The sequence below is a fragment of the Zeugodacus cucurbitae genome, chromosome 3 (genome assembly GCF_028554725.1).
Source record: "Zeugodacus cucurbitae isolate PBARC_wt_2022May chromosome 3, idZeuCucr1.2, whole genome shotgun sequence".
Classification (NCBI taxonomy): Eukaryota; Metazoa; Arthropoda; class Insecta; order Diptera; family Tephritidae; genus Zeugodacus; species Zeugodacus cucurbitae.
The window spans coordinates 47,370,736-47,383,153 of NC_071668.1; the positions used below are offsets into that span (position 1 = coordinate 47,370,736).

Below are 12,418 nucleotides of genomic sequence, written 5' to 3' on the forward strand. Positions count from 1 at the left end.
CCTTCGTTCATTAACTGGATAATATTATTCCAAAGATGTGTGCAAAATTTGAAGAAAATCGCTTTATAACTTTTTGAGATATCGTGTCCATCGACTTGAAAATTTGAGTTTTGAGATAAATGCGCTTAACGTTTTACATTCGTACTGACGTGACCTGATGGGCGGAACTTCCAAAGGGTATATCTATTAGAATATTACTCGGATGATTTGATATTTTAGGATAATATTTTCAACATATTGCACTATATAATAAGACACAAATGTTTTTTGAAAAATTTGAAATTTTGAAACCCACCTAACGCCTTAAGGCGGTTGGTTTGCTTAGAATTTTTTTCTAAACCCAGTAAATAGATAGAGCCTTAGGTTTAAGTTTAAGTTTATTATCCTTTATTAACATATATGTATTTCGACAGTTTAAATATAAATTTTAAGCCAAAAATATTGTGTAGAACATGAGTTACAGCGTTCGGAGAAATTCCTCCACGATTCTTGTTGATTGGCTTATCGGAAACAAAACAAAAAATAGCGGACTACAATCAAGTGAATATATAAAAATGGGGCTTTGGTAGACATTAAAAAAAAATTGCGAATTTGCGTTTTTTTTTCAATAAAAAATGGAAATTTTGAGATACGGTGGAGGAAATTTAGGAAAGCACAGTTTTGAGAAAAACGCGTTCAAAGTTTCCTGCTGCCAACCGACCGTTTCGGACAGATCCGACAGCTCGCATTTGTACTTTTTATTTTATATTGGATATAAATTATAAAGCTGTTAAACACATTATTCATAAAATCTCAGCAGATCGACTCGCTTTGTCGTTTCCACTCTGACATCCTATAGCATCGTTTCTCGCTTGAATTAATATCGCTTCAAGCTTCGTATCACTTCTCGCTTCCACTAAGATAATAACCTTTTATTTAGTGAATATTTTAGTAGTTGTCTCCGAATTCAATGGCTGCATAAAAATCTAGATCCTTTATCCAAAGCAAAGGATGCATATCTTATTAATATTTATACAGTAGGAAAATCACCCACTAACCGTTATTTAAGTTTTTGATATCGTCTATTCACTATATCTATACTAATATTATAAAGAGGAAAGGTTTGATTTTTTGTTTGTTTGTCTCAAATAGGCTCCGAAACTACTGACATAGGCTATATTTAGTTTAAAAAAAAAATAGGGTTCCTTACCAAAACTCCGATAATGTAAAAAAAAATACCAAAAAATTTTCTTTAATCGCGAATGCTGCGAAAACGACTTATCATTATCTACAAAAAACGTCGTGATATGATATCTCTAACTATTATAGTTTTGTCACAATAAGCGATTTTATATAAAAAAATTAATCAAAATACCACTACTTGAAAAGGCTCTTTTTTGTACCTTAGTATTAATCTATATCGAAATAAATGATTTATTATTTAAGATCGCTTCAAAACCTTTATATAACTTTTTGAATTATTAGATTCTGACATTCCATTCAAAAGATATCGCGAGCTAAAAATTTTGACATTTTTCGGCGGCTAACTATGCGTTGTAGAGTTGTAGGCGTCAATCAGGCACGGAAGTACGGGAGGAGGGTTAAGATCCCTTGCGCGGTCGATTCCCTACTGAATGGTCCTGTGCGGCATTAAAAAAAATTGTCGCTTGATAATAATATAACATAAAAATTAATTGCTGTTCGTTTGTGCCGCAAAAAAACGAGAACTGCCAAACCGATCTGGCTAATTTTAGTCTTGAAATATTCGTGGAAGGCCAGAAAAAAATTAGAAAGAGAGTAAATATGGAAAAATTGCGAGGAAGATAATAATAAGAGAATTTTATTCGATTTGGCAAGAAAAATATAAAACGAGAAAACAAAAAAATAATATCGACATCAAAGTGTATTCAACAAAGTCAACTAAGTATATGACATTTCATTTTTTTTTACCCGAATTTGACATGTTTGTTGCCATTGATTTAACTCTTACATTTATTCAAAAATTCAAATTTTGAAATTCAAAAGTAAACAAATTTCAAACCAAAAAAAAAATATTTTTTAAATGAATAAAATAAAATCCCGAATAATTTCTGCTTATGTAAAACAACTCATGGAAGCAATTTACTAATGTTTTGTGCTCCAACTGACAAATTGCAAAAAATTTTATCAATATATATTATATTGTTCAAGATAAAAAAGACGGGTTAATGTAAACAAATACATGAATTGTTTACTATTTTATTGTCAAAAACGGGTATGTCAAATACTTAGTTCACTTTGTTGAATACACTTTGGTGTCGATAGCCCAAAAAAATTTGTAACAAATAAGGAAAGGCTAAGTTCGGGTCCAACCGAACATTTTATACTCTATACTCTCGCAATTTATTGATGTAATTTTATTAAGATAACACAAAATTTGACCTATATATTCGGCATAAAGTTCAATAGAAAATCATCATATATAGTATATGAGGGTTGATGTAATTCCAGAAGCAATTTCACTCATTTTCACCACCAAGGTTAACAGGAATAGGGGCAACTTGGCACCTGTTAGTAGGCAAACAAACGGAACATTAGGCCTTGAAATTACTCCTAAATTGCAAATGAACGAAACACCAGTCGACAAAATAGCGCTATAACGAAGATTTTCCAAATATTCAAGAAGTCGCTGGAGGTACTGCACAGGACTTTAAAAGATTTTTTGGTGGAGCCAGGATTCTCTTAACAGGTGATTTACGCCAGAATCTTCCAATTATTTCTGGATCAACTGTTACTGACGGGCTAATCGCATTTAATTTGTGACTGCACATAAAGAATCGCCAATTATCAACTAACATATGAGTGTTTTTGCAACAATATCAAATTGCTATTGTAGAAGCAGTTGGAAATGCTAGGGTCGCAGTTGACACCTCGATGGATTAATAGCATTCCCAACAGATTTCTGTCACTTCATTGACTCGAAAGAGAAGTTTTCCTGACATGAAACCTCAATATGATAACCATAAATGACTGATTGAATGACCTATATTGGTGGTAAAAAAAAGATATCGATGATCTTAATGCGACAATTTAGAATTTCGGTCCAAGAGAGTTGACACAGCTACAAACCAGGATGACGTAGTCAATTATCCCAAACTATTTAAAATTGCCTGTACTATCACCACTCACTTTGCAATTAAAAGTAGTGTGAGTTGTAATCATGCTGCGTAACATAAATCAACCTCGAGTAATCAATATCGTCGCCAAAGCCAAGATTGGACCAACTTAATTTAATGTATACCTTAGCCACAAAAACGTGTGGCAGTCTAGAATGACATTATGTTTGCTATTGTTTTTTTCACCTCTGGTAGCTTATCACCATTTAAGCATTATCTCATATAATATTAATAAGGCCCGGTTGCCATGCCATTACTGGAAAGTTTTCTCAAGGATTCACTATAAAAAGATCTTGTTCACTTTCGTTATAACTTTAATACTTGTAATGCAAAATCGCAATAAATTTTTATAGAATTTCAAATATACAAATGTATGTATATGTAAATACATAGACTAGGGATAGGAGTATGTACATTTGTGTTTGATGCACAATCGCAAGTTTTACATTTTATTTCATTTACGAGTCGGTTGGTAATCGACTCACGGCGAACGAATAACAACAAAAAGCCGATTATTTGTATGAAAACAATTTGCGAGTGCGAAAATTGGCGAAGGAACCGAGACTTGAACCATGTGGAAAATGGAATCCAATCAAATCAATGCAAATCAAACAAATTGTGTTCGTTATCACAATTGAGGCTACACTCTGTGTGCAATATGCATGTATGTATGTATGTATACTTTTGTATATGTATATTATACATTTATTTATAAAGTGGTTTGGTTAAGTATGACGCGAGTCAAATGGAAATGATTTTATACATACATACATATATAGATAGTAACTTACATACATATATGTATGTACATATAGGTATATGTTTTGGTATTCGACACAAAAATAAAATAATTATTTGCAACATCTGTTCATGTTCCATTGCTGCACTATTCAACGACACCAACATAATATATGAATGTACATATATATGAGTGTAGCTGAGGTGCGAGGGTGGCAAATGCGATTAGCTTAACTTGAAACTGAACCCTTTGTGTAGTTTTATTTTAATAGAGATCGTTTGCTGGTAAAATGTATGTAAATATATATGTGTATACTGTACGTATTTTAACTTACTCACTTACCGGTCGAATGTGTTTACATAATTTAACTTTATCAATTGGTTTTCGAATTATCAGTGAAGAGGGCGGAATACGCGAACCTCTAGTCCAAAATGCAAATTGTGCGGGTTTTTATTCAGTTTGTCCACAACCAAATACCAAAATACGCTGCTGCCTCCTCCTCACTAATATAAACACATATATACACACAAGCATAGTCACTATAAAATGTAGGATGAGAGGCAGGCTATAGCCCCTCAGTACCCTTATAACAACAATTACAGATAGATTAGATAAAATGAAGTTGAATCGATCTTTGTATAAATATGTCTGTAAATATTCTTACTTATCTGTATATTTTGTATATGTACATAGTAGTATATGTCTGTATATATTCCTTTTCAACAATCAAATAACTGTTAAACCCTACTTTTCTCGATTGAACTTAAGAAATTTGAATAAGCTTTCTATATGCGGCTGGAGGACGGGAGGTAACGGTTCACCATTTGACTAAATTCCTTCCCAACATGCTCGAATTCGAATCGTATGGAATTCGACCACAACTATAGCTAAGTAGAGACCGACCGATTAATTGGCCTTGGTGTTGGCATCGGCCTCAAAATTCAGCATCGGCATCGGTATCGGCATCGGCCATATTTGGCCGATTCTTAGCCGATTCTTCTACTTCTTCCGGATTACACTAAAATACATTTACATTTACATACAGGTAAAAACCTTTTTGATTTCTTTAAATCATAACTTTTGAATTATCTGTTTACAATATAAAATATAGTGATCACGATGATAATTTAAGTCTAGTATAAAGAAATTCAATAATTTTGCACTAAATTGAAGGTTTTATTTAGCATTGCTAGAAAGATTCGATTTATGTCAAATATTCACAGTTTTGTTTAACACCTTGTTGAGATTTTGAAATAATGTCATAAAACAACTATTATAGAAGCATTCGTAACTAAGAGAGTCTATTTTTAAATGTTCGCCATAGACAGGATCACGTAATAACCACTTTTCTTTTTTTTCTTTCCTTTGTTACTATACTGATTTACTAAATAAAGTTGTTGATGAAAGAATCGGCATCGGCCAAAAATTTGGTATCAGTCGGACACTATAGCTAAGTCCCCTGTATGATACCCATCATGTTCCTCAATTTCTTTTTAATAAAATATATTGCTTCGAAAAATTTCTGTTGGAGAAATTACCTCTTCAGAGAAATAGACCGGGTATTGGCAACCTAGCTCTAGTTTTGATACCATGTCCGTAGAGCTGTGTACACTGACCTAAAACCTTAATTCAGCTAACTGTACTTGTGACTTGGATCGTTATTGGACGTGTATGGAGAAAATAAATGAATAAATATGTTTATCCTCTATCCTTTATGAGGACTGTCGTGTCGCAGTGGAGAGAAAGAAGGTCCACATCGCAACGTTGCAATCGACCACAACCCGTGCGCGGTAGGAGATATCGAAAACTGAAGAAGTAACCGAGACGCATTTGCAAACGTTAAAAGAAAGACGTCGAGTCAAATACAGCGGCGAAGAACTCTGCCCATTCCAAAAAAAGACCCCACAATCTGCGCCTCCTCAATATCTCCGCAGATCTAATACGGGTTAGGAAGGACCTCATCGAGCCATTTGATACCAAACGATGTTTCAGACAGGGTGACTCCCTACTGTGTGACTACCCTGATGCTGGAATAAATAAGACGAGCTGCAGAGCTAAACAGAGAAGGTGCAATCGTATATAATATACGCCGCTGATATCGACATAAATTTACACAACATACATACAATTTTTTTAACTATAAAAATGAAATTACAACCGACTGTGCCTGAATAAAAACGTTTCTTTAAACATTTATATTTTCAAGCAATGAAACCCATATTTCAAAGCATTTTGTTGTAGTCAGCATGAACACATTTATGACCATTTGTTGTTGAATTCGAAACCGGTAAAAGCGTCACACAAAGTTAATGAACACATGAGTCAAGTGATCAAATTATGCTTATTAGAAATACAAAAGTTATTTATTAAAATAAAAATATATGGTAACTGGCGTTGTGCTACATATCATGTAATGACTTCTTTATGTCAAAGTGCACGACCCGGTTCGGATAGCATTTCCGTTGAAATGTTGTAATGTGTAATCACATTTTCTTTAACACAATAGAATTAACTAGATGCTAACAGTATTGCGTTGTCCGTCAGTTAGTGTAAGCAGTTATATTGAATCAAATAAAGTGGGAAAGTCGAGTTTGCTATTCTACAATACTTAAGTATGAACACACTTTTTTTAAGGCATCGAAGTAGACGAACAAAATATGTATGTACTTACGTTTAATATACTGAAACATACAAATTTTGTTCTTAAGTAAAATAGTTTATACCCAAGAAACAAGTCAATCGATATTTATAAGTTATTTTCTGAATAAATTCAGGAATTCCGTACAGCCAATACGAGAAGGCAATGTTCATAGTGGATGTTAAACAAATATATTTTGGATGGCCATGAAATGAGGTTGATCAAGATAATTGATACTCTATTTTATCCAGGTATATGACATCAACCGAACCAAAGGGTAGCATGGACGGTTTCGATGAGATAACACTAGGAGTTTGCGAGAGAAAAGTTTTGCGGAAAATTTACGGTAAACATTGGCAACGGCGAATACCATAACCTATGGAACGATGAGCCGTTCGAACGAATGGCATGCTGTTGTAAACTCGGCTATAACCGTGCAAGCTGTGTCTACGTTAGTTAAGAAAAGTAAGATTTTGGATTCTAAACATTTGCATTCATTTATTTTATTTAATTTTACTAATATCGACCGATATCTATAATACTATTATAAAGAGGAAAGATTTGTATGTATATTTGTAATGAATAAACTCAAAAACTACTACTTTGCCGATTTCAAAAGTTCACCATTGGAAAGCTACATTCACCCCGAGTAACATAGGCTATATTTATTGCTAGAATCTCAACTTTCTGGAAATAGTTCCCAGGTGAGGGTATCAAAAAGATTCCGTGATGGATAATCTCTCTTAATCCGAAACTGAAAATCGTCTTGAAAGTCATTCTCTTCGCATCGCAATCGCGTGTCAGAAAGTCGAGGAACGAGCGCTCGCAGCTGCTTGCTGAACAAAATTTCAAAAACTATAACTTATAACTCTTGAAATGTTTGTTTAAACCCGTGAAAGAATAAGTATGAAAGCTAAAAAAATTACTGAACCGATTTTTAAATATGATTAGCATCACGAGCTATTTTTGGTATCAGGTTTAAACGTATAAAACATCTGAGAACGGAAATCCTTAGCCTAGCTATGGGTATTATCTTAAAACTATTATTGTTACAAAATCTCTCAATATTCCAAATTTGAAATTGCAAATAGTCCAATACACATACATAGGTACAGGCACAAGTCAAATGATAAAAATGTAGAAGAGATATATTACGTTGAAAATTGAGTAAAATAACTTAATAAAATCATCTATGTACATACATACATACTTACTAAGGAGCGAATAAACAGAATCTGTATTTGTTTGAATATTCAGGCAATACACCATTCGAATCGATTCGTAAACAGGCGCCAACGATTTTTCATACAAAAGCTTTACGCATTCGCAGTGACTAATGTTTAACGGACGTGCTATCCTTAGCAGTTTCGCTCTTCGTGGGGGCCTAACCTTCATGCTGTAGCTTCAGTGTGTACTCGTATGTATAAATCAGTTGACATCAATTCCAGCGCTCGTATTGGCATTGCCGCACGGTTGTGCTCGCCACCTTTTAGGTCATTTAAGGCCGAGGATGCCTTAACAGCAACTTCATCCATCGCCATTTTCACTACTAAACTAAATTTTCCACATCGTTAATTTATATTAATATGATTTTTGTGTCACATCAACCACTGACAGCGTCACAAATGCCACACCTACACACAACCACGGCCACAAACAAACCCGCCAAGCCAAACGGCCTTCTTCGATGCCACAGACGCTACAAATCGGCGCTGCTAAAGCCGACTTAGCTAGACGAAAGTGGCGGGGTTGCTTGTTGCTCGCTCGTAAGCGGGTATGTTCAAGCAGTGTTTTCCAAGAGGGGTGGAGAGGCTGTGGGGCGAGCTAAGCGAGCAAGCACAATGTCAACACATCATCGCTCTCTGGCACGCCAGCAGACGCATGTGGCCAAGCTCGGAGACTGACGGTATGCTACGCTTGCGATGCTTAGTAAGGTGGCTGAGTGGCGCGACCTATGGCGACACAATGTTTATCTAAATTGTTATTTTTCACACTCACGCAGTTCAATGAATTCGGAAAATTACGTTTGGGACTTAGGTGCACAGCAGCGTCGCGCGCGCACGTATCCCCTCCACTGAATGGGAGCCGGAACGGAGCAGCCACTCATCTGGTGGCATGCTCATACACAGAGCAATATCTATGTACTCGTACATATATGTGCAAAAAAGTACACATGTATATTATGCATAAATACTCAAATACATACGGGTATAACAGTACAAAATATTACTGTTTGGAGTGAAACTATAACACCATATCTTAAAGATGAAAACTCCAGCACGACTTATCAACCAATTTTACTGTTTATCTGGCTATGTGCCACAAATATTTTATAAATGTTATGAAATTATAAAAAAACAACAAGCAAAGAAGGACAAAGTTTGGGTGTAACTGAACATTTTATACTCTCGCAAGTTAAAAAAAATATAAATTTTTAAATTAACACACAATTCAACCCATATATCCAGCATAAAATCCACTAGAATAACAAGAATCACTGTATATAGTATATGGGGGCTGGGATAATTCCTTAACCATTTTTAATAATTTTCACAATCCAGATGCTAAGATATTTCACATATTAACCGATTCATACGGTATAAAGTCCACCGTAAGTTTAAAAATCCGTGTATAATAAATATATAGGTCACAAGTACAGAGGTCCTCATGTTCGGTGTCTGGAGCTTTTGAAATGTTATAGTCCGATTTCGGTGATTTTAAGATGGGTGATGTCTCACTAGAAACGCAATATTTGTTTACATTTAGTAAAATTACTGTAACTTTTAGGAGAGCGATATTTTCAAAAATATTTTTTTATTATATCATTACTATATACATATAACACCTCCTTAATTGAATAGCCAATAACCGTTATCATTTCCACTCAGATATATTCAATTCGATTCGTTAAGTTTCGCCGGAAATGCATTGGACATTGATACTTACATATAGTTTTCTTATAGAACTTGTATTTAATAGGTAATATTATAACAAATTTAAAAAAATCGTAACAGGAAGGTACTGTTTTGTTGAAAAAATTTCAATTATCTGTGACCTTTACAAAAAATTTACAAACCAAATAAAAATTGCATTATAGTGAAACTAGCGACCCGCCCTGGCTTCGCACGGGTATATATTGTTACCAGCAAAATACTACATTGCTCACATATACTATGTTTATGCTTTATCTCTACACGGTTATATTCTACATGGGTAAAGCCTATAAGCATAAACGGCAAATACTCTACTGGATGTAAATTCTGAATTGAATTAAATTGAGGGCTGCCACGTTTTATAAATATGTCCGTATTTTCCAGATATACGGGGTGTGCGGCATAAATCTGTTGAGAAGTGTTCGGGCAGAAATGCGCGAGCAAAACCGACCACTGACCGACCCAAAAAAACCGGTTTTTCTACGAAAACCGACTACCCACTCGTCGAAGTTTTTGCAAATAACCGGTTTTCACTACACCATCCGACTACCCACAGTGCCACAGGTGTGCCACAAAAAAACCGGTGCCAAAAAGTAACCAATTACCGGTTACTGTAGTACTACACAGTACCAGGCGTTTGCCGCAAAAATTCGGTAGTAAGTGGGGTAGGGGTTTTTAGCGAAAAATTGGCAATACCAGGAACCCTGTATATGCAATTTGTCAAAACCATATACACCGGCACAAAAATCAACTGATTTGACCTTCAACTTAACTCTAAATCCGTTTATGCATCCGAGTTAACTCGTCTACATACGTCAAGAAAATTTGTATATTCTATCCGAGTAGATCATTTAACTCATAGTGAAAAAGTGTTTATGCATGTGGGTTGAACTTACCCGTGCATAATATAACCGAGTAGAAAAGAAGCATAAACGTATTAATAGTAAAGTGCTGGTATTTGGTGACACACATCTTGTATTCGTACGAACAATAGTATTGTTACTACATGTGTGTCTCGGGTATAAATAAGCCATTTTTTCACGTAAAAAGTAAACAATAAAAATGGTTAATGTGGGTTATCCCTAAAAGATAAACATATACCATCGCGGCTTTTTTGTAGACCTTTTTATGGTGTACAATACTGTAGTACATTATTAGTTTGATCTAACTCGTAGGGTTTAGGCAGCGTTTTTCTAAATTGCTAAATAAGCACAAAAAAATACGTTAATTTACGACATCATGTTAGAAACCTCTAAAATTAGCAATGTTGCCTTAGTAAATGAAGCATGTATTATACATATAAACCTTCCTCTTGAATCACTCTATCTATTAGTGATATTCCATACAAATGGAGTATAACGCCATCAAAAATCAGATCCCAAACTGTTATATCTGAACAAAATTCATAAGGCGCCACCTCACGAAGCCCCTTCCACGAGGAAAATGAATTGCTAGAAAATGTAATGCTGATCCCTTTAACTCCTCGCTTAAACATGTTAAGGTACGAAGACGTCTAAATGAAAATAATTTGTATGACCATGCGGTCGTTAAAAAACTTCATATGTCCTAAAATAATATTAAAGCGCGAATAACATTAGCTCATAGTCATAAAAGAAAATATTGAAATCTTTGGAAAAATACACTTTTTATGGATAAAAATAAATGAAAATGCATTGGTCCTTATTGTAGAAAATTTTTACATCGAGAGACAATCCAAGAAGTGAATTCGATGAATTCCGAAAAGACCGTAATGTACGTTGGTATAGATCTATTTCATGGTGTGGTGTTGGGCCACAAGTGCATGGAAAAGTGATAATTTTTCATATCTAGATATAATAAGGAATACGAGGGATCTATATTCTTTTGATGCTAACTGAATTTTGATGACCAATAACTATCCCAAGCATACAACGACTTTGATGAAACACTAGCTTACACGAGAAAAAAATTCTCTTATCGATTGACCAGCGCAAAATTCTGATATAAATCCGATTGGGACTTGTGGTATGATGTCGAAGTAAATGTTAGGCAAAGAAAATTTAAAATTTCCGAAGTGGTTTGGGAAGGAACACAGGAAATATGAAATTATGTTCCTTAGGACAGATGCCCGAGGTATTGAAAGAGTTTGTTTGCGCGAGTCCTTCCTTACATGTTTCAAAAATGAACTTTGACATAGTCATGCGCGTTATACAGTATTTTTACCGACTGAATTGTATAACAATGTGTTACAATAATATTGTTTTTGTACTTTCAACTTCAATATCTGGTATATGTGACTATCCACCGATCTCATGAAATAGACCGTAATTGTAACATCATTGTCTCGTCTTGTGTATAGCGAATAATCTGTGTCATTCTAATTGGTTCACATAGTTTGTTAGAGATTTGTACCTTTATATGGAGGATTTGAGTGGATTTTTCCAGGTGGCATGCAAGTTTTCTTTCCCCAAATTTGGCTCAGATAGTTCAAACAGTTTCTCATAATACAACGTGTATATTTACTTTTAATTTAATGAAAAATGCCGTCTGACTTTCTCTTCTAAATTAAATTTTATTGAATATAGCGATTTATTAATGATGGAGTTCTATAATTACATCAGTAAAATAAAGTTTGAAATACATATGTATGTTTATTTAGTTAATCGAATAGTCCGTTAGAAGAATGGATTCTACTCGAAGACGGTGTTTGACACCAACAACTTGGAAAAAACTTGATTTAATGAATTCCAATGCAGTAATTTTTTTTCAAATAATATTCAATGTAAACATAAAATGATCTCGACATAAAATTATTGTGCTTTTAGCTATCCCATTTTTGCAATTATGTGAGAGAATAGAGAATTTATAAATACATACATATGTACATATATGCATATATTAAGATTTTGTACTTTTATTATTACAACAGCTTCAAAATTTACTGATTATTCAAGATTGAAAAAAGTACCTAACAAATAACGTTAATAAGAAAAAC

General features: G+C 34.2%; 1 protein-coding gene across 9 annotated transcripts in view; it reads left to right on the forward strand.

Annotated features, from left to right (window-relative positions):
* LOC105218759 (uncharacterized) overlaps positions 1–12,418 on the forward strand; it is a 107,661-nt gene that overhangs the window by 92,564 nt on the left and 2,679 nt on the right. The window contains exons 3-4 of one of the 9 annotated variants that reach the window (XM_054226948.1): positions 4,642–4,918; positions 6,763–6,976. The exons of 7 other annotated variants lie outside the window; for them this stretch is intronic. The gene's annotated coding sequence lies outside the window, so the exon portion shown is untranslated. The remainder of the gene's footprint in view (positions 1–4,641; positions 4,919–6,762; positions 6,977–12,418) is intronic. One more of the 9 variants, XM_011194540.3, reaches the window with a different exon arrangement.